Source organism: Fringilla coelebs, assembly GCF_963513975.1.
Source record: "Fringilla coelebs genome assembly, chromosome: 20".
In the NCBI taxonomy this organism is placed as follows: Eukaryota; Metazoa; Chordata; class Aves; order Passeriformes; family Fringillidae; genus Fringilla; species Fringilla coelebs.
In genome coordinates, this window is record NC_140046.1 from 3,761,903 (window position 1) to 3,782,059 (window position 20,157).

The window sequence follows — 20,157 nt, forward strand, 5'->3', positions numbered from 1 at the left end:
AAAAGCAGGCCTGGCCTAGGGCTGCTCGCAAGGAAAAAGCCGTGGAGGCAGGCATCTTGTGGCCCAGTTTTGCGCTCCCCTTGGGATGCCTTTCGCAGCTGCAGTGTGCCTGGAGCTGGGGGCTTTGTGGTTTCCGAGATGCTAACCCTAGGCGTAACCCTAACCCTAACCCTAACCCTAACCCTAGGCAGGAAAAGCAGGCCTGGCCTAGGGCTGCTCGCAAGGAAAAGCCGTGGAGGCAGGCATCTTGTGGCAGTTTTGCGCTCCCCTTGGGATGCCCTTCGCAGCTGCAGTGTGCCTGGAGCTGGGGGCTTTGTGGTTTCCGAGATGCTAACCCCTAGGCGTAACCCTAACCCTAACCCTAACCCTAACCCTAGGCAGGAAAAGCAGGCCTGGCCTAGGGCTGCTCGCAAGGAAAAAGCCGTGGAGGCAGGCATCTTGTGGCAGTTTTGCGCTCCCCTTGGGATGCCTTTCGCAGCTGCAGTGTGCCTGGAGCTGGGGGCTTTGTGGTTTCCGAGATGCTAACCCTAGGCGTAACCCTAACCCTAACCCTAACCCTAGGGCAGGAAAAGCAGGCCTGGCCTAGGGCTGCTCGCAAGGAAAAAGCCGTGGAGGCAGGCATCTTGTGGCAGTTTTGCGCTCCCCTTGGGATGCCTTTCGCAGCTGCAGTGTGCCTGGAGCTGGGGGCTTTGTGGTTTCCGAGATGCTAACCCTAGGCGTAACCCTAACCCTAACCCTAACCCTAGGCAGGAAAAGCAGGCCTGGCCTAGGGCTGCTCGCAAGGAAAAAGCCGTGGAGGCAGGCATCTTGTGGCAGTTTTGCGCTCCCCTTGGGATGCCTTTCGCAGCTGCAGTGTGCCTGGAGCTGGGGGCTTTGTGGTTTCCGAGATGCTAACCCTAGGCGTAACCCTAACCCTAACCCTAACCCTAACCCTAGGCAGGAAAAGCAGGCCTGGCCTAGGGCTGCTCGCAAGGAAAAAGCCGTGGAGGCAGGCATCTTGTGGCAGTTTTGCGCTCCCCTTGGGATGCCTTTCGCAGCTGCAGTGTGCCTGGAGCTGGGGGCTTTGTGGTTTCCGAGATGCTAACCCTAGGCGTAACCCTAACCCTAACCCTAACCCTAACCCTAGGCAGGAAAAGCAGGCCTGGCCTAGGGCTGCTCGCAAGGAAAAAGCCGTGGAGGCAGGCATCTTGTGGCAGTTTTGCGCTCCCCTTGGGATGCCTTTCGCAGCTGCAGTGTGCCTGGAGCTGGGGCTTTGTGGTTTCCGAGATGCTAACCCTAGGCGTAACCCTAACCTAACCCTAACCCTAACCCTAGGCAGGAAAAGCAGGCCTGGCCTAGGGCTGCTCGCAAGGAAAAAGCCGTGGAGGCAGGCATCTTGTGGCAGTTTTGCGCTCCCCTTGGGATGCCTTTCGCAGCTGCAGTGTGCCTGGAGCTGGGGGCTTTGTGGTTTCCGAGATGCTAACCCTAGGCGTAACCCTAACCCTAACCCTAACCCTAACCCTAGGCAGGAAAAGCAGGCCTGGCCTAGGGCTGCTCGCAAGGAAAAAGCCGTGGAGGCAGGCATCTTGTGGCAGTTTTGCGCTCCCCTTGGGATGCCTTTCGCAGCTGCAGTGTGCCTGGAGCTGGGGGCTTTGTGGTTTCCGAGATGCTAACCCTAGGCGTAACCCTAACCCTAACCCTAACCCTAACCCTAGGCAGGAAAAGCAGGCCTGGCCTAGGGCTGCTCCCAAGGAAAAAGCTGTGGAGGCAGGCATCTTGTGGCAGTTTTGCGCTCCCCTTGGGATGCCTTTCGCAGCTGCAGTGTGCCTGGAGCTGGGGGCTTTGTGGTTTCCGAGATGCTAACCCTAGGCGTAACCCTAACCCTAACCCTAACCCTAACCCTAGGCAGGAAAAGCAGGCCTGGCCTAGGGCTGCTCGCAAGGAAAAAGCCGTGGAGGCAGGCATCTTGTGGCAGTTTTGCGCTCCCCTTGGATGCCTTTCGCAGCTGCAGTGTGCCTGGAGCTGGGGGCTTTGTGGTTTCGAGATGCTAACCTAGGCGTAACCCTAACCCTAACCCTAACCCTAGGCAGGAAAAGCAGGCCTGGCCTAGGGCTGCTCGCAAGGAAAAAGCCGTGGAGGCAGGCATCTTGTGGCAGTTTTGCACTCCCCTTGGGATGCCTTTCGCAGCTGCAGTGTGCCTGGAGCTGGGGGCTTTGTGGTTTCCGAGATGCTAACCCTAGGCGTAACCCTAACCCTAACCCTAACCCTAACCCTAGGCAGGAAAAGCAGGCCTGGCCTAGGGCTGCTCGCAAGGAAAAAGCCGTGGAGGCAGGCATCTTGTGGCAGTTTTGCGCTCCCCTTGGGATGCCTTTCGCAGCTGCAGTGTGCCTGGAGCTGGGGGCTTTGTGGTTTCCGAGATGCTAACCCTAGGCGTAACCCTAACCCTAACCCTAACCCTAGGCAGGAAAAGCAGGCCTGGCCTAGGGCTGCTCGCAAGGAAAAAGCCGTGGAGGCAGGCATCTTGTGGCAGTTTTGCGCTCCCCTTGGGATGCCTTTCGCAGCTGCAGTGTGCCTGGAGCTGGGGGCTTTGTGGTTTCCGAGATGCTAACCCTAGGCGTAACCCTAACCCTAACCCTAACCCTAACCCTAGGCAGGAAAAGCAGGCCTGGCCTAGGGCTGCTCCCAAGGAAAAAGCCGTGGAGGCAGGCATCTTGTGGCAGTTTTGCGCTCCCCTTGGATGCCTTTCGCAGCTGCAGTGTGCCTGGAGCTGGGGGCTTTGTGGTTTCCGAGATGCTAACCCTAGGCGTAACCCTAACCCTAACCCTAACCCTAACCCTAGGCAGGAAAAGCAGGCCTGGCCTAGGGCTGCTCGCAAGGAAAAAGCCGTGGAGGCAGGCATCTTGTGGCAGTTTTGCGCTCCCCTTGGGATGCCTTTCGCAGCTGCAGTGTGCCTGGAGCTGGGGGCTTTGTGGTTTCCGAGATGCTAACCCTAGGCGTAACCCTAACCCTAACCCTAACCCTAACCCTAGGCAGGAAAAGCAGGCCTGGCCTAGGGCTGCTCGCAAGGAAAAAGCCGTGGAGGCAGGCATCTTGTGGCAGTTTTGCGCTCCCCTTGGATGCCTTTCGCAGCTGCAGTGTGCCTGGAGCTGGGGGCTTTGTGGTTTCCGAGATGCTAACCCTAGCGTAACCCTAACCCTAACCCTAACCCTAACCCTAGGCAGGAAAAGCAGGCCTGGCCTAGGGCTGCTCGCAAGGAAAAAGCTGTGGAGGCAGGCATCTTGTGGCAGTTTTGCGCTCCCCTTGGGATGCCTTTCGCAGCTGCAGTGTGCCTGGAGCTGGGGCTTTGTGATTTCCGAGATGCTAACCCCTAGGCGTAACCCTAACCCTAACCCTAACCCTAACCCTAGGCAGGAAAAGCAGGCCTGGCCTAGGGCTGCTCGCAAGGAAAAAGCCGTGGAGGCAGGCATCTTGTGGCAGTTTTGCGCTCCCCTTGGGATGCCTTTCGCAGCTGCAGTGTGCCTGGAGCTGGGGGGCTTTGTGGTTTCCGAGATGCTAACCCTAGGCGTAACCCTAACCCTAACCCTAACCCTAACCCTAGGCAGGAAAAGCAGGCCTGGCCTAGGCTGCTCGCAAGGAAAAAGCCGTGGAGGCAGGCATCTTGTGGCAGTTTTGCGCTCCCCTTGGGATGCCTTTCGCAGCTGCAGTGTGCCTGGAGCTGGGGGCTTTGTGGTTTTCGAGATACTAACCCTAGGCGTAACCCTAACCCTAACCCTAACCCTAGGCAGGAAAAGCAGGCCTGGCCTAGGGCTGCTCCCAAGGAAAAAGCCGTGGAGGCAGGCATCTTGTGGCAGTTTTGCACTCCCCTTGGATGCCTTTCGCAGCTGCAGTGTGCCTGGAGCTGGGGGCTTTGTGGTTTCCGAGATGCTAACCCTAGGCGTAACCCTAACCCTAACCCTAACCCTAACCCTAGGCAGGAAAAGCAGGCCTGGCCTAGGGCTGCTCGCAAGGAAAAAGCCGTGGAGGCAGGCATCTTGTGGCAGTTTTGCGCTCCCCTTGGGATGCCTTTCGCAGCTGCAGTGTGCCTGGAGCTGGGGGCTTTGTGGTTTCCGAGATGCTAACCCTAGGCTTAACCCTAACCCTAACCTAACCCTAACCCTAGGCAGGAAAAGCAGGCCTGGCCTAGGGCTGCTCGCAAGGAAAAAGCCGTGGAGGCAGGCATCTTGTGGCAGTTTTGCGCTCCCCTTGGGATGCCTTTCGCAGCTGCAGTGTGCCTGGAGCTGGGGGCTTTGTGGTTTCCGAGATGCTAACCCTAGGCGTAACCCTAACCCTAACCCTAACCCTAACCCTAGGCAGGAAAAGCAGGCCTGGCCTAGGGCTGCTCCAAGGAAAAAAGCCGTGGAGGCAGGCATCTTGTGGCAGTTTTGCGCTCCCCTTGGGATGCCTTTCGCAGCTGCAGTGTGCCTGGAGCTGGGGGCTTTGTGGTTTCCGAGATGCTAACCCTAGGCGTAACCCTAACCCTAACCCTAACCCTAACCCTAGGCAGGAAAAGCAGGCCTGGCCTAGGGCTGCTCCCAAGGAAAAAGCCGTGGAGGCAGGCATCTTGTGGCAGTTTTGCGCTCCCCTTGGGATGCCTTTCGCAGCTGCAGTGTGCCTGGAGCTGGGGGCTTTGTGGTTTCCGAGATGCTAACCCTAGGCGTAACCCTAACCCTAACCCTAACCCTAGGCAGGAAAAGCAGGCCTGGCCTAGGGCTGCTCCCAAGGAAAAAGCTGTGGAGGCAGGCATCTTGTGGCAGTTTTGCGCTCCCCTTGGGATGCCTTTCGCAGCTGCAGTGTGCCTGGAGCTGGGGGCTTTGTGGTTTCCGAGATGCTAACCCTAGGCGTAACCCTAACCCTAACCCTAACCCTAGGCAGGAAAAGCAGGCCTGGCCTAGGGCTGCTCGCAAGGAAAAAGCCGTGGAGGCAGGCATCTTGTGGCAGTTTTGCGCTCCCCTTGGGATGCCTTTCGCAGCTGCAGTGTGCCTGGAGCTGGGGGCTTTGTGGTTTCCGAGATGCTAACCCTAGGCGTAACCCTAACCCTAACCCTAACCCTAACCCTAGGCAGGAAAAGCAGGCCTGGCCTAGGGCTGCTCGCAAGGAAAAAGCCGTGGAGGCAGGCATCTTGTGGCAGTTTTGCGCTCCCCTTGGGATGCCTTTCGCAGCTGCAGTGTGCCTGGAGCTGGGGGCTTTGTGGTTTTCTAGATGCTAACCCTAGGCGTAACCCTAACCCTAATCCTAACCCTAGGCAGGAAAAGCAGGCCTGGCCTAGGGCTGCTCCCAAGGAAAAAGCCGTGGAGGCAGGCATCTTGTGGCAGTTTTGCACTCCCCTTGGGATGCCTTTCGCAGCTGCAGTGTGCCTGGAGCTGGGGGCTTTGTGGTTTCCGAGATGCTAACCCTAGGCGTAACCCTAACCCTAACCCTAACCCTAACCCTAACCCTAGGCAGGAAAAGCAGGCCTGGCCTAGGGCTGCTCGCAAGGAAAAAGCCGTGGAGGCAGGCATCTTGTGGCAGTTTTGCGCTCCCCTTGGGATGCCTTTCGCAGCTGCAGTGTGCCTGGAGCTGGGGCTTTGTGGTTTCCGAGATGCTAACCCTAGGCGTAACCCTAACCCTAACCCTAACCCTAACCCTAGGCAGGAAAAGCAGGCCTGGCCTAGGGCTGCTCGCAAGGAAAAAGCCGTGGAGGCAGGCATCTTGTGGCAGTTTTGCGCTCCCCTTGGGATGCCTTTCGCAGCTGCAGTGTGCCTGGAGCTGGGGGCTTTGTGGTTTCCGAGATGCTAACCCTAGGCTTAACCCTAACCCTAACCCTAACCCTAACCCTAGGCAGGAAAAGCAGGCCTGGCCTAGGGCTGCTCGCAAGGAAAAAGCCGTGGAGGCAGGCATCTTGTGGCAGTTTTGCGCTCCCCTTGGGATGCCTTTCGCAGCTGCAGTGTGCCTGGAGCTGGGGGCTTTGTGGTTTCCGAGATGCTAACCCTAGGCGTAACCCTAACCCTAACCCTAACCCTAACCCTAGGCAGGAAAAGCAGGCCTGGCCTAGGGCTGCTCGCAAGGAAAAAGCCGTGGAGGCAGGCATCTTGTGGCAGTTTTGCGCTCCCCTTGGGATGCCTTTCGCAGCTGCAGTGTGCCTGGAGCTGGGGGCTTTGTGGTTTCCGAGATGCTAACCCTAGGCGTAACCCTAACCCTAACCCTAACCCTAACCCTAGGCAGGAAAAGCAGGCCTGGCCTAGGGCTGCTCGCAAGGAAAAAGCCGTGGAGGCAGGCATCTTGTGGCAGTTTTGCGCTCCCCTTGGGATGCCTTTCGCAGCTGCAGTGTGCCTGGAGCTGGGGGCTTTGTGGTTTCCGAGATGCTAACCCTAGGCGTAACCCTAACCCTAACCCTAACCCTAACCCTAGGCAGGAAAAGCAGGCCTGGCCTAGGGCTGCTCGCAAGGAAAAAGCCGTGGAGGCAGGCATCTTGTGGCAGTTTTGCGCTCCCCTTGGGATGCCTTTCGCAGCTGCAGTGTGCCTGGAGCTGGGGGCTTTGTGTTTTCCGAGATGCTAACCCTAGGCGTAACCCTAACCCTAACCCTAACCCTAACCCTAGGCAGGAAAAGCAGGCCTGGCCTAGGGCTGCTCCCAAGGAAAAAGCCGTGGAGGCAGGCATCTTGTGGCAGTTTTGCGCTCCCCTTGGGATGCCTTTCGCAGCTGCAGTGTGCCTGGAGCTGGGGGCTTTGTGGTTTCCGAGATGCTAACCCTAGGCGTAACCCTAACCCTAACCCTAACCCTAACCCTAGGCAGGAAAAGCAGGCCTGGCCTAGGGCTGCTCCCAAGGAAAAAGCCGTGGAGGCAGGCATCTTGTGGCAGTTTTGCGCTCCCCTTGGGATGCCTTTCGCAGCTGCAGTGTGCCTGGAGCTGGGGGCTTTGTGGTTTCCGAGATGCTAACCCTAGGCGTAACCCTAACCCTAACCCTAACCCTAACCCTAACCCTAGGCAGGAAAAGCAGGCCTGGCCTAGGGCTGCTCGCAAGGAAAAAGCCGTGGAGGCAGGCATCTTGTGGCAGTTTTGCGCTCCCCTTGGGATGCCTTTCGCAGCTGCAGTGTGCCTGGAGCTGGGGGCTTTGTGGTTTCCGAGATGCTAACCCTAGGCGTAACCCTAACCCTAACCCTAACCCTAACCCTAGGCAGGAAAAGCAGGCCTGGCCTAGGGCTGCTCGCAAGGAAAAAGCCGTGGAGGCAGGCATCTTGTGGCAGTTTTGCGCTCTCCTTGGGATGCCTTTCGCAGCTGCAGTGTGCCTGGAGCTGGGGGCTTTGTGGTTTCCGAGATGCTAACCCTAGGCGTAACCCTAACCCTAACCCTAACCCTAACCCTAGGCAGGAAAAGCAGGCCTGGCCTAGGGCTGCTCGCAAGGAAAAAGCCGTGGAGGCAGGCATCTTGTGGCAGTTTTGCGCTCCCCTTGGGATGCCTTTCGCAGCTGCAGTGTGCCTGGAGCTGGGGGCTTTGTGGTTTCCGAGATGCTAACCCTAGGCGTAACCCTAACCCTAACCCTAACCCTAGGCAGGAAAAGCAGGCCTGGCCTAGGGCTGCTCGCAAGGAAAAAGCCGTGGAGGCAGGCATCTTGTGGCAGTTTTGCGCTCCCCTTGGGATGCCTTTCGCAGCTGCAGTGTGCCTGGAGCTGGGGGCTTTGTGGTTTCCGAGATGCTAACCCTAGGCGTAACCCTAACCCTAACCCTAACCCTAACCCTAGGCAGGAAAAGCAGGCCTGGCCTAGGGCTGCTCCCAAGGAAAAAGCCGTGGAGGCAGGCATCTTGTGGCAGTTTTGCGCTCCCCTTGGGATGCCTTTCGCAGCTGCAGTGTGCCTGGAGCTGGGGGCTTTGTGGTTTCCGAGATGCTAACCCTAGGCGTAACCCTAACCCTAACCCTAACCCTAACCCTAACCCTAGGCAGGAAAAGCAGGCCTGGCCTAGGGCTGCTCCCAAGGAAAAAGCCGTGGAGGCAGGCATCTTGTGGCAGTTTTGCGCTCCCCTTGGGATGCCTTTCGCAGCTGCAGTGTGCCTGGAGCTGGGGGCTTTGTGGTTTCCGAGATGCTAACCCTAGGCGTAACCCTAACCCTAACCCTAACCCTAACCCTAACCCTAGGCAGGAAAAGCAGGCCTGGCCTAGGGCTGCTCCCAAGGAAAAAGCCGTGGAGGCAGGCATCTTGTGGCAGTTTTGCGCTCCCCTTGGGATGCCTTTCGCAGCTGCAGTGTGCCTGGAGCTGGGGGCTTTGTGGTTTCCGAGATGCTAACCCTAGGCGTAACCCTAACCCTAACCCTAACCCTAACCCTAGGCAGGAAAAGCAGGCCTGGCCTAGGGCTGCTCGCAAGGAAAAAGCCGTGGAGGCAGGCATCTTGTGGCAGTTTTGCGCTCCCCTTGGGATGCCTTTCGCAGCTGCAGTGTGCCTGGAGCTGGGGGCTTTGTGGTTTCCGAGATGCTAACCCTAGGCCTAACCCCAAGGGTCCTCGCTGGACCCCACCGCTCCTGAGTTCTATGGAAACTTTCATTCTGGAGAACAACCCCACTTTTTCCCCTTTGGATTCCACCCCCTGCAGCTCTCCGGTCATTCCTCCTCTTTTGGAAAACCATAGCGCTTCCCGAGAATGCGCTGCGAATAGCAGGGGTTACATCTAAATTGTGCAGAGCGAGGTGGGGCACCTTGTGTCCCCACCCCTGCTGGTGCCTGGTCCCCGAGTGCCACTAGATGGAGCCGGCAGCCCGGCGGAGCCGCTGCGCCCTGTCCCCAAGGGCTCCGGTAGCTGGGGACCCGGCAACTCCTGCGCCCTGTCCCCAAGGGCTCCGGCAGCTGGGGACCCGGCAACTCCTGCGCCCTGTCCCCAAGGGCTCCGGCAGCTGGGGACCCGGCAACTCCCCGCTTCCAGCACGCCCGCCCCGGGACCCACTCCCCGGCCAGCCCATCCCATCCCCTCCTGCCTCTGCCACCGGCGTGTCCCCTGAACTGCCGCTCCCCGGAGCCCAGACTGCCACGGCCGGCAGAAATTGGGCTGCCGGGCACAGTCCCCCAGGTCAGAGCACCACAAACACCGCTGGCAGCCGAGCCGGACACCCAGAGCCCCGATCCCCCAGCACCTACCCCTGTGCCGAGGCCGTCGGTGGGCGTGGGTGACACACCGTCCCCGCTCTCCTGGCCGCGGGCGCTGAGCTGAGGGGACATGGTGGGCGACTCATCGATGTAGGGCATGGTTTCCGAGCCCTCCGGCAGCGCCTTGGGCTCCTCGTTGCCCTCGGCGTCGTACTCGTCCGCACCATAGTTGAAGTCTGCCGGGGTGAGAGAGGGTGGCCGTGAGCATCCAGGCACGGCTCAGGGACACCATGTGGCACCGAGGCCACCCAGCCCAGCCTCTGGTTACCAGCGGGCAGCTGACCCCGCGTCCCAGGGCCACTCACGGCCAGCCCAGGCCAGCCCCGCTGCCTGCTCAGCCAAGCAGGCAAGAAGACATCACACATCACAGCGAGCATCCTCGGCCCCGCAGGCATCCTCTGCTCGACACACTTCCCTATATTTGAATAATTAACGGAACGAGAGGCCCGACGGCCTCGTCTGTGCAGGGACAGCTGCTCCGCCAGACGCTCCAGCCCCATGCAAGTGGCTGTGCCCTGCCTGCCCGCCGGCCACCATCCCTGTGCCATCCCCGGGGACAGACGAGCTGGGCTGGCAGCCACGTCCTCCTCGCTTGCCCATGCCCACACTCCTCGGAGCTGGAAATGCCAGGATGCCCAGCTCGGAGGGCAGTGCCACCCCTGCGGCAGAAGGGCTCCATTCCCTCCCCGATGGGGGACGGAGGGGGGGCTCCTTCCCAGCGCAGGATGAGGCCCCCCTCCAGAACAGCACCCATTTCTGGGTGCCCCACGCTGACCCACAGTCCCCCATCACCCAAGGCCCAGGGGAAGGCATTTCGGGGAGACAGAGCCCCAGGCGGGAGGCGGGGGGGGGGTCTGCAGCGGGGCCCTGGGGCGCAGCGGGGGCCCGGGGTACATCCGAACCTGTTACCATGGGAACGGCAGCGGCTCGGTGGCGGCGGGAAGAGGTGGCTGCAGCAGCCCCGAGATGCTGACAAAGGGGAGGGGGAAGGGAGCCCGGCTGCGGCAGGGGCGGCCGTGGGGTGCACCCAGCACCCCTCACCCCAAGCTAGCGGCCAGGAGCCCCTCGGCAGCTTCCAAAGAGGCAGGGGGCTCATCCAACACCACCCCCTCCCTCTCCTCCCATCCAGCAGCCCCATGGATCCCTGGAAGCCACATCCCCACAGGCCTCCTGGGCACAGACACTGCAGAGACCCCAGCTAAAACCCAGCTGATAACCTGGCCACAACGGGGTGCACTGGGGTCAGAGCAGCCACACCAGACCAAACCCCACACCGCTGCCACTCCAGGTCCCCACGGCCCTGGCCATCCTGGACAAGGACTCCCCTGGCTCCCACCAACACCATTCAGCACATTAATATTACATCCTGCTTCCTAGGGAAAGTGGATAAATCTTTAAATCAAAGAGCCCTGAAAAGTGTGCTCAGGCCAGGAGCCCTGCCAGTGCCAGTGGGGAAGGATGGGGAGTCCCATCCTGCACCTGAGAGGGGTTGGAGGAGAGCTGTGACCTGGGCCATCTCTGTCAGCACACCACAGCCCCTCTCAGACCTTACTTCTTTAGCAATTAGCTGATAACAACCCCTCAGTGGGCCACCACAGCCCACCTTCAACCCAGGAACTGACTAGATTGCCCCCCCATAACACCCCCTGCTCCTCAGCTTCCAGGAAAAAAGGATCCCTGGCTCTAACCTGCCCTGCCTCCTCATGGTGGGATGTCCATCATCTCTCCTGTCCTGGACAGGTCTCAGCTGTGATGCTTCCAGCACCATGCAGGAGCACAGCAGCATAAGGCTCATTAGCACTGGTGTCCCCCGTGGTGGTCACTCCCCAGGACACCCACCCCACAGAGCTGCCCTCAACCAGGGACTGTCCCCAGGCTGGGAATGCCCCACAGAAACCCCAAACTCTCCCCCAAGCTCCTTTTCCCATCAGGTGGGGTCTAAGGAGGAGCCAAGGCAGCAGAGAGGGGCCAAAGCTGATGTTCCCCAGCAGCTCAGAGACCATCAGGCACCACTGCCCTCCCTGCACCACAGCCAAGGTCTGCAGCTCCAGGCTGAACCCCAGGGACACCCAGAGTGGCACTGTCACTGTGGCAGTGCTGGCAACCCAGGTGGGGCTCATCAGCATCCGAGTAATGAGGAACAAAGCGCTAATGAGGCAGCTGGGGACCCTGGGAGGTGACACCTGCAGCAGTGCAGGGAAGGTGGCATGGAGAGGGAAGGGCCTGGCCTGCAGGGATGCAGGAATGACCTGGCTCTGCTGGAGCAGTTGGAGCAGATCTACATCCCAGACCAGAGCTGGGGATGAGATCTACAGGCACTGCCCAAGAGGCTTCCAAGGAGAGGGACCCTGCACTGTCCCCAGGACAGAGCCAGGTCCCCATGGCTCCAGCTGTGCCACCCGGGGCTGTGCAGAATTTGAGGGGCCTCACCTGGGGAGCCTGGGCACGGGAACCTCCCCAGCTACCCCAGAAGCTGCTACAGGGAGGGGGCCAAGCACCACCAAGCAGCCAGGACAGGCAAGGGAGACACTGATGGGCGAGGGGACACAGAGAGGTTGTCCCCTGTGTCTCCCTGCCTGTGGGGTGCTTGTGCCACCCAGGCAGCCCAAACCCAGCGTCTCCCTCCCTCCTCCCCCACAGCTGCATTGCCCCTGCAGCCTGTTCTGTGCCCGTGCCAAAACAAAGTGCTATTTTTGCTCCTGAATTTTAGCAGCAGTGGAAATCCTCCTGCTGCACCCCAGGCATGGAGATGGAGGGCAGGGAGGAAGCCTGGCCCAGGGGAGCCACTCTGGGACGCAAGGACCCCCTGACCTGAAACAGCCTTGTAGCCCCAAGCCCACAGACAGCTCCAGGGCCCTGAGCTTGACCCAAGCCTATGCTGCACCAAGGCATGCTGACACCCATCAGGGCAGAGGCCCTGTGAGCTGGCACATGGCCCCAGCAGGGGGACAGGGACAGGAACACATCCCCATGAGGGATTATTTTCCCCAGGAAAATGTTTTTGCTCTGCCACATCTTCCCAGGCTGACCAGGCTACTGCCAGCAGGATGTTCCCCACGAGGGAGCTCAGCCAAGGGCAGCAGCTGGCTCCTGCCCAGCCTGGGCAGAGCACAGTCACAGCAGCTCAGGGTGGCAATTCCAGCTGGACACGTGCTGTTCCCCAACACCCTGTCAGTGTGTGGGCACAGCCCAATGCTCACCCAATCCATCCCACTTCCAAGAAAAGCTCAACATCCACACAGAGCCTGTGAGATTTTGGGGAAACGCCACGGTTTCCCTGTGCCTGGGTGAAAATTCACCATGACAACACAGATGTGTGAGCTGGCCTCGGACCTGCTCCGTGGGCCTCTGCTGAAGGGTGGCTCAACACAACAGCATCTCCCCCACACCATCACTGCCTTGCCCAGTGGGATGATGAAGGCTGGACCCTGCCCTGCATCCCCCAAACACGGGCATGCCAAGCAGCCTCCCCCACGCCTTGGGGAGGGCAGCTGGAGCAGGATTTGGGACGGCAGAGCCATGGGAAGGAGGGTGCTGTGGGTGGCTGGGAAGGAGGGTGCAGAGGCTGGGGCTGGATGTGGCCCCTGGGCTCCAGCCCAAACGCCTGCACAGCCACCCCAGCCCCCGGGGTTGCTGCTGCTGGATGTGGCCTCTGGCTGTGGACATCAGAGGCTTTGGGCTGGAAAACCCGGGGAGGGGGCTCAGCCCTACCCAACGTGCCCCTTGGCGGCCCCTGCTCCCTCTAGGGCATGACAGATGCCAGATCCATGCATGGAGCATGCTCCGGAGCATCCCACCTTCCCACGCAGCCGTGCCGAACCTCGCTGCCCCACAGCACCAGGCTCCCAGCTCAACACTGCACCCCAAACCCCACCCCCGGATGCCCACGCAGCTCAACGCTGCCCCAAAATAACAACGGGGACCCTGTGACCGACTCCCCTCATCCCCTGGCCCCGTCCCAGGCATCTGCCGTGAGACCAGGACCGGCTCCGGGGCTCCCTCCTCCCTGCCGCCCGTCCGTGGGATCGGATCGGGGGGGTTCGCACCCCCCAGGCTGCTGCAGGACGCCCCCGGCCCCGCCGGCTGCCAGCCCCCGGTACCGACACCGCGTTGCCACAGCACCGGCACCGCGGCTGGAGCTCGCTGCGAACATCACGGCTGAGGGAGGGAGGCAGGGAGGGAGAGGTGCCCTCCCACCGCCGCGCAGGGACGGCGATGGGACCTGGGGCCAAAAACCATCCCCAAAGCCCCCCGCGGGCATCGCCGGCTGTCAGGAATGACCGGCTCCAGCCTCAGCCAGCCCCCTGCTCCAGCCGCCACCCACCCTGCCCAGGCAGCCCCCGGAGCCTGGGGGACGCCGGACCGACCCCGGCCAGCGCCGCCCTGCCACCGGGGCATGCGGGATGCTCACGGAGGGGAACACAGCCCCCTGCCAGCATCGCCAGCCCCTGCCCGCGCTCGGCTCCGCCCGGGACAGCACAGCATCCCTGCCCAGCGCGCCGCAGCGTTACACAACAGGTAGGGGCCACCCAGCCCCTCGCCCCCCGCGCCCCCCCGGCAGCCCAGGCCACGTACTGCTGTAGAGAGTGTCGATCCAGGAGAGGCGAGGCAGGCCGCGGTGGCTCAGCGGCTCCATGCTCGGAGGGCTGTGCCGGCGCTCAGCCCGCTCTCATCGCACAACAAAGGCGGCGGGCGCGGGCGGGAGGCGGGGGGCCGCGGGCCCAGGCGGGGGCTGGATGGCAGAGCCGGACACGGCCGCCTGCCCGGGCACACGGCCGCGCTTCTGCCAAGGGTGCCCAGGGAAGGAGGTGCCGCCTGGCAATGGCAGCGCGTCCCGCCTCCCGCCCCTGCCTCGCCGGGGGGAGCCGAGCTCAGCGTCCCCCCGCACGCAGCCACGCCGACCCTCCGCAGGGGTCTGGGGACCGGCGAGGAGGAGGAGGACAAGGAGGGGATGGTGGTGGCACGGCGGCGTGTGCGGCTGCCTCCCCCGGCCACCCCAAGGAGAGCGGGGGAGAAAGGGGGAGCTGGCTCCATCACCCCTTCCAGCACAGTCTCACCTCCTTGCTGTGACCTGGGGATGCCGTGCCCAATTCACAGCAAAACCTCCCCAGCCCCTCCAATGCCTACGGCTGAAGGACACAAGCTCTTCCCAGCCCTGCTCCCCCTGGTTCTGGGAACCAAGGCCTGCAGGAGTCGGGAGCAGCCCTGCCCCACACAACTGGGGCTGGCAGAGCAGGACGTGGGCAAGCAGGGGTTAAACCGCCCTCCCCGGCTGCATGTAGCCAAAGGAAATACAAAGTGCCAGAGTCATCAACCCCAATATGTCAGGGCGCCAGCCAAGCGTTCAAGTGCAAAGAGTGCCCTGGTTCAGGCTGTGCCGGCACCGCTGCCCCGTCCCGGCAGGGCGGGCACCATCCCCGGGCAGCGGCCTCGGCCCGTCCTGCTCCGGGGGCTCGGGGTGGGCGAGGACCGGGAGCGGCACCGCGGCCAGATGGAGCCGGGCAGGAGGGATAATCTCTGCCGGGCACACGGGGAAGGTGGAGCGTGAAGTGCCAGGACGCGGGTGGGAGACCTGAGGGGACCCTGCCAGGGCACTGCCACCACCTGACTGCCATTCCCAGGGATGTCCGTGACAGGCTCGGATGCAGCATTTTGGGGAGCAGAGCAATGCCAGAGCTGTGGTTCAGCACGGCTGGAGCACAGGGAGCCATTGGCACCTGGCATCCGGGATGAGGAGCCACGGCTGCCCCCAGCACAGCCCTGCCTGCCTGGGGGCTGCATCCAGCCCTGGCATGGCAAGGACACCCAGAACCTCCTGCACCCACGGGCTGTGAGTCAGGGGCACAGGGTGCAGCCCTACAGCTGCCATTTCCCACCTCCCCCTGCCCCATCCCAGGTGCTTTGGGGGGCTGAGACTCCCCTTGTCCCCGAGACATTAGCACAGGCAGTGCCCAAGGGTGGCCACCATGTGACAGCCTTTGCTGCTGTCCATCCCCCACCGACTCCCCCATTCATTCCTGCTTTGGCTCAAGCTGAGCATGTCCTCACTTTGCCCCTTAATGGATGGAGAGTTTCCTCCACACTCCACAGCAAACCCCACACCCCTGCACCCCCCAGAGCCCGAGGCTCAGCCAGGAAGGTGGTTCAGCTGAGAGCATCAACCTTGTTCATGGCAGGAAACCACAGTCCGCTGATGCCCTGGGGAGCCCTGCAGCAGCACCAGCACAAGATGCAGCTGCTCATCCTCAGCACCATAGCTGCAGAGCCACGGGGGCAGCAGGCAGCTGGTTTGCCATGCACAGCTCCCTGCAGACAGGCAGGGAGGGGCTTTTCCACATTTCTCCCTCAGCCAGACACTTCCTGGCCTCTCCCGCCCACGGCACCAGCCTCTCCATGCCCCCTTTGCACATCTGCTTCTTTATCCAACACAGGCCATGAGCTGAGCACTTGGATGAGCTGCCAGACCTCCTGGAGCCCTCCCCAGGCTGGCCACCGCCAGCCTGACACCACACAGCAGGTCCTGGCAGTGCCACGGCCAGGAGGACCAGGCAGGAAAGTTCCCCACAGCTGGGTGAGTGTCCTGGGAAGGCCAAGCCAGGGCCACCCCGTGCTGCACCACTAACCCAGGCAGGTGGCCTTGCACAGCCCACACCAACCAGCCCCACCAAACTCCCAGGATGTATTTTTACTTCGGTTTTCATATTCTTTTCACTTTTGCAAAAAAAAAAAAACCAACAACAACAAAACCTCAAAACCTGCAAAGCAGCTGAACCTCCCTCCTCTCTCTCCCTGTGGCTGGGGGGGAGCACCCACCCCACCCTGGCACCCATCAGCCCTCGGTGACAGAGACCAGTCCTGGGTGAGGAGATGCTGCCAACCATGTTCTCAACCCCCACCACCCGCCCCCAGCTCCAGCTGGGAGCATCCCTGCAGCAAGAGCTGGGAGAAGCTGAGCTCCACCATTCCTCCCCAGCAGCAGCCAGCCCTGCACAGCCTGCCTGGTGTCTGGCTGTCTGCCTGGCATCTGCCCAGCCCCTGCCCGCCTGCCCACGCCTCGCTATTTCTGGGCTCTTGTGCAAGAGTCCTCCAGGCGCAGCCACAGGAGCTGCAGGAGCCCCAGGGCTTGCCCAGAGCTGGGCAAGGGCTGCTGGTGGGTACCCAGGGCTGGTGGCACCCAGAGAGCAGCTCCAGAGCCACCTGCACCTCCAGCACTGGGGGTGTTCACCCACGGGAAGGGCGGAGTGGGAGAGTGAGGCTGGGGAGCACCGTGCAAGTGGCTGAAGAAGTGAAGGACTGGAAGAGCAGCCAGAGTGCTTTGGTTTGGGAGAGGGAAAATCTCTGTGTGCTGGAGCCATGGCAGGAACACAGCCAGACCCTCCAGCTGCAGAGCCTGGGGCTGAGGTGGGAGATGCCAGAGGAGAGCCTGGCTCTCCCAGCTCCTCCAGGAGCCCTGCTGGGCTCTCACCCTCCAGGCTCACCCTGGCTGGTGCAGAGCAGCAGCTCTCCCTTTGCCAGAGGTTGCAGAGAGGGAAGAGAGGAATAAATGAAAATGTTTCCAGCCTCCCTGCCAAGGAGCACAGCGGGCCCTCAGTCCAGCGCTGAACTTCTCTTCCTGTATCACTTCCCAGTGGAATTGAAACCCTGAGTCTGTGCTCACTGGGGCACAGCTGAGAGGTGCCTGGGGATCAGGGAGGGCACTTGGAGCATCCTGCCCTCAGGGCAGTGCCAGGCAGGGTGCCAGAGCCAAGCAAGCATGGGGAAGAGGGCAGAAACAGCCACAGCAGCACTGCCCCAGCCTCTCAAAATACCAGATGGAGAAGGAATGAAAGGTGGTGGCTGGTCAGAAAAAACCTTTTACTTCAGGTGAAGGCCTGGGCTGGCTATTGCACTGAGAGGCAGGCAGCTGTGGTGTGGCTGTGTCTGCCACAGCCCCCAGCTGATCCTCTCCCCCAGCCCTGGTGCTGAGCTGGCTGGGCCAAGTTTGCTCCCCAGCACAGGAGCTGTGGAGGAGGAGGAGAAGGTGTTGGTTCACAGCCTCAGAACAAAAATCACCCATGGAACAAAAACTGTCCATGGCAAAAAGCCCCATCCCAGCACAAAGGTCTCCCTACCTGCCAGATCTCCAAACAATCCCTGAACTTTACAGCTGGGACTTATCTGGAGGCAGATCTGCAGGAGTCCTCTGGGATTCTGCTTAGGCTGGCTAGGGAGTCAGCTAAAAGGGAGCCAAGAAGTGCTGCTGCTTCTCCTGATCCACACACACCAGTTATCCTGCTTAGCAAACACTGATCGAGTCATCTGGGGTGGGAAAGCCAAGCCTGCTCCAAGATGTCCCTTGGGGACGGGGTGAGTTCTCTGTGTTCCCTCGGGCTGGCTCCTGGCCACTGCTCCAGGTGACCTCAGTGGGAGGAAAACCCAGCAATGCCACGAACCAAGGAGGCACAGGTGCCCCTTTCTGGGGTGGATGGACACTGAGTGAGCTGCCCTGGCCAACCCAGGCTCCTTCCTCTAACCCAAGAGAATATGAATTCCCTGCCAGCACAGAGGAAAGCTTCTCCCTGTGATCACTGCCACAGCAGACAGCACCCAGGAGAAGACAGAGCAGAGCCATCCACTGGGATCCCAACTGTGGGCAGGAGGGGAGGAGGAACCCGAGGAACAAAGAGCCCTGCTGCACAGAAGTGTCTTCCCAGGGAAACAGAAAGAAAACAAACCCCAACCAGATTTCAATAGCCTTACAATGCAAATGTATTCAGGCCCCGCAGGGCACTTCTGGCTCTATCCAGCCACCTAATGAGGATTTCTTGCCTGCCCTGCTGCTGCCATTGCTTCTTCCTGGGGCTACTGATCACCCACAGCCGCCACTGTGAGCCTGGGGGCCACCTCCGTGCTGGAGTGCTCGTCCCCATGGTGGGCACTGCTGGCACTGAAGGGCAAACTCCATCCCCAGCACCACTGCCCAGCCCTGAATGCTGCCAAGCTGGGGGAGCTCACAGCTCTGCCCCAAATTCTGGGGGCCAAAACCCAGCCATGGGGCTGTGCCCAGCTGACAGAACACAGGGATGCACAGGGGTGCTGCACCCAGACCCACCTCCTCCAGGGGGGATGTTGGCATCTCTGTGATAATGAGAGCAGCACCACGGCCGTGCCAGGGGAGTTCCCCTGCCCAGTGAGACAGACAGGCACCCCCAGCCCTCTGTGCACCCATCCTGCTTCTCTGCAGGGCCCTGGCACCTGGAAGGGCTGTTCCCCCAGCCAGAAGGTGCAGCTGCTGCCATGGTAGTGCCCAAAGGCAGAGCTGACCACAGGTCTCCCCTCTGCTCTTGCAGCTCCTTTAGAAGCCCTTCACTATTTGCCCATCACTCCAACAAGCAGCACTTCCTGCTCTCACTTCAACTCTTCTACTTTTCAGCCTCATAAACTTTACATTTATCTATAATCTTCTTTAAGAGTGACAACCTGTTCCAGAGTTACCCTGCAGTCCCCATCTCAGGCAGCATCACTCTCTGAGGAAGCAGCCTGCCATCACTCAGGGGCTGCTGTCACAATGCCACCAGGGGGGTTTGTGGAGAGAAATCACCTCCCCAAATGCTGTCGGGCCCCAGAGCAGATGGAGACAGTTCAAAGGTCCCCAGCAGGCACACACACACACACACACACACACACACACACACACACACACTCTCTCTCTGTGGTTTTGTCCTTGCCTGAGCAGTCAAAATTAAACACTGAGACTCTGCCTGGCCTGCCCTGGCCAGAGGAGGAACTTCCAGCCTCTTCAGAGCCAAACAAGCACTTTCTAACAATGGGGAAATGCAACAAAGTAAAAATTTAGAAACTAAATACAAGCACAGAGAGGTGGTAGATGGGCTCTTGGGGAGATACAACTGCCCCCACTGCACCTCCCTGCTTTGGTGCCAAGATTCCATCCAGGTGCTAAAGGAGGGGAGATGGATGCACAGACCATGCAACATTCCACCTCCTTTGGGCTGTGGAATCACCATTCCTTCCCCTCCTGCACACCATGACCTGCCCCAGACAGAATGAGATGCACCAGGACAAGCTTTGGACTTTGCTCACTATTTTCCATTCTGCTTCTGCAGAATATTCCAAGAAAGGGATAAGGAAGCAGCAGGGTCTAAATGCAGCTTGGGACAGCAGGACAGAGCTGCCCTATCACCTCCACAGCTGCAGGGAGTTTTTCTGGGACAGACAGAGGTGCCACTTTTGCAGTAGCAGCACAAGCTGGAAGCAGGGATGGAGTAACAAGAACATGCCCTGACTTTACTCAAATGATGCCAGGAGCCCTCAGCATGACACCCATGCCAATCCAGCCCCCATCTGGGCATGCAGGGGTGAGGTGGTCGATGCCACAGGAACTCCAGATGCCCCAGGATCCCTTCCCCACTTCAGCCCTCTGCACACCCTGACACCGCTGCCCTTCTGTGCTCACTGCCCTCCAAGGCAGGACCTGCTGCTGCTGGCAGCTCCCTTCCCATTCCCCAGGTACCAGTGAAGGCAGTGCAGCAGAGTGAGAAGAGCCCACGTGACTCCAGAATCTTTCCTTGAGAGAAACTGTAATTCCAGCTAAACAGAGGGCTGGGGATTCACTTACAGCACATCTCACAGCCTCAGCATCCTGCTGTAACCAGATCCACCAGCTCACACCATCATGGACTATTCCAGCTGTGCCCTAGAGCTCACATTTCTGGGCTGTAGGGCACTGCACAGGGCAGCTCAGGGGATCCCAAACCCCAGAGCCTTCCAGAGGAGCTTCAGCTCCATGGCAAAGCCAGCCTCCTTCTCTGCTTCCCAAGGACAAAGCGAGGAAACCCAGCACCGAGCTGCTTCCACCTCTGCGCTACCTGGCTGCCGGGCACAAAGCACCTCCACCGAGCATCACCGTGTCCTCCTCTTGGCCACCAGCACCTCCTCCTGCTCAGCTCACCCTCTCCAGGCTGCCACCAACCCACAGCCCTCCATCCCTTCCGTGGCAAACAGGAGATGGAAGCAGCAGCCAGCCCGAGCCC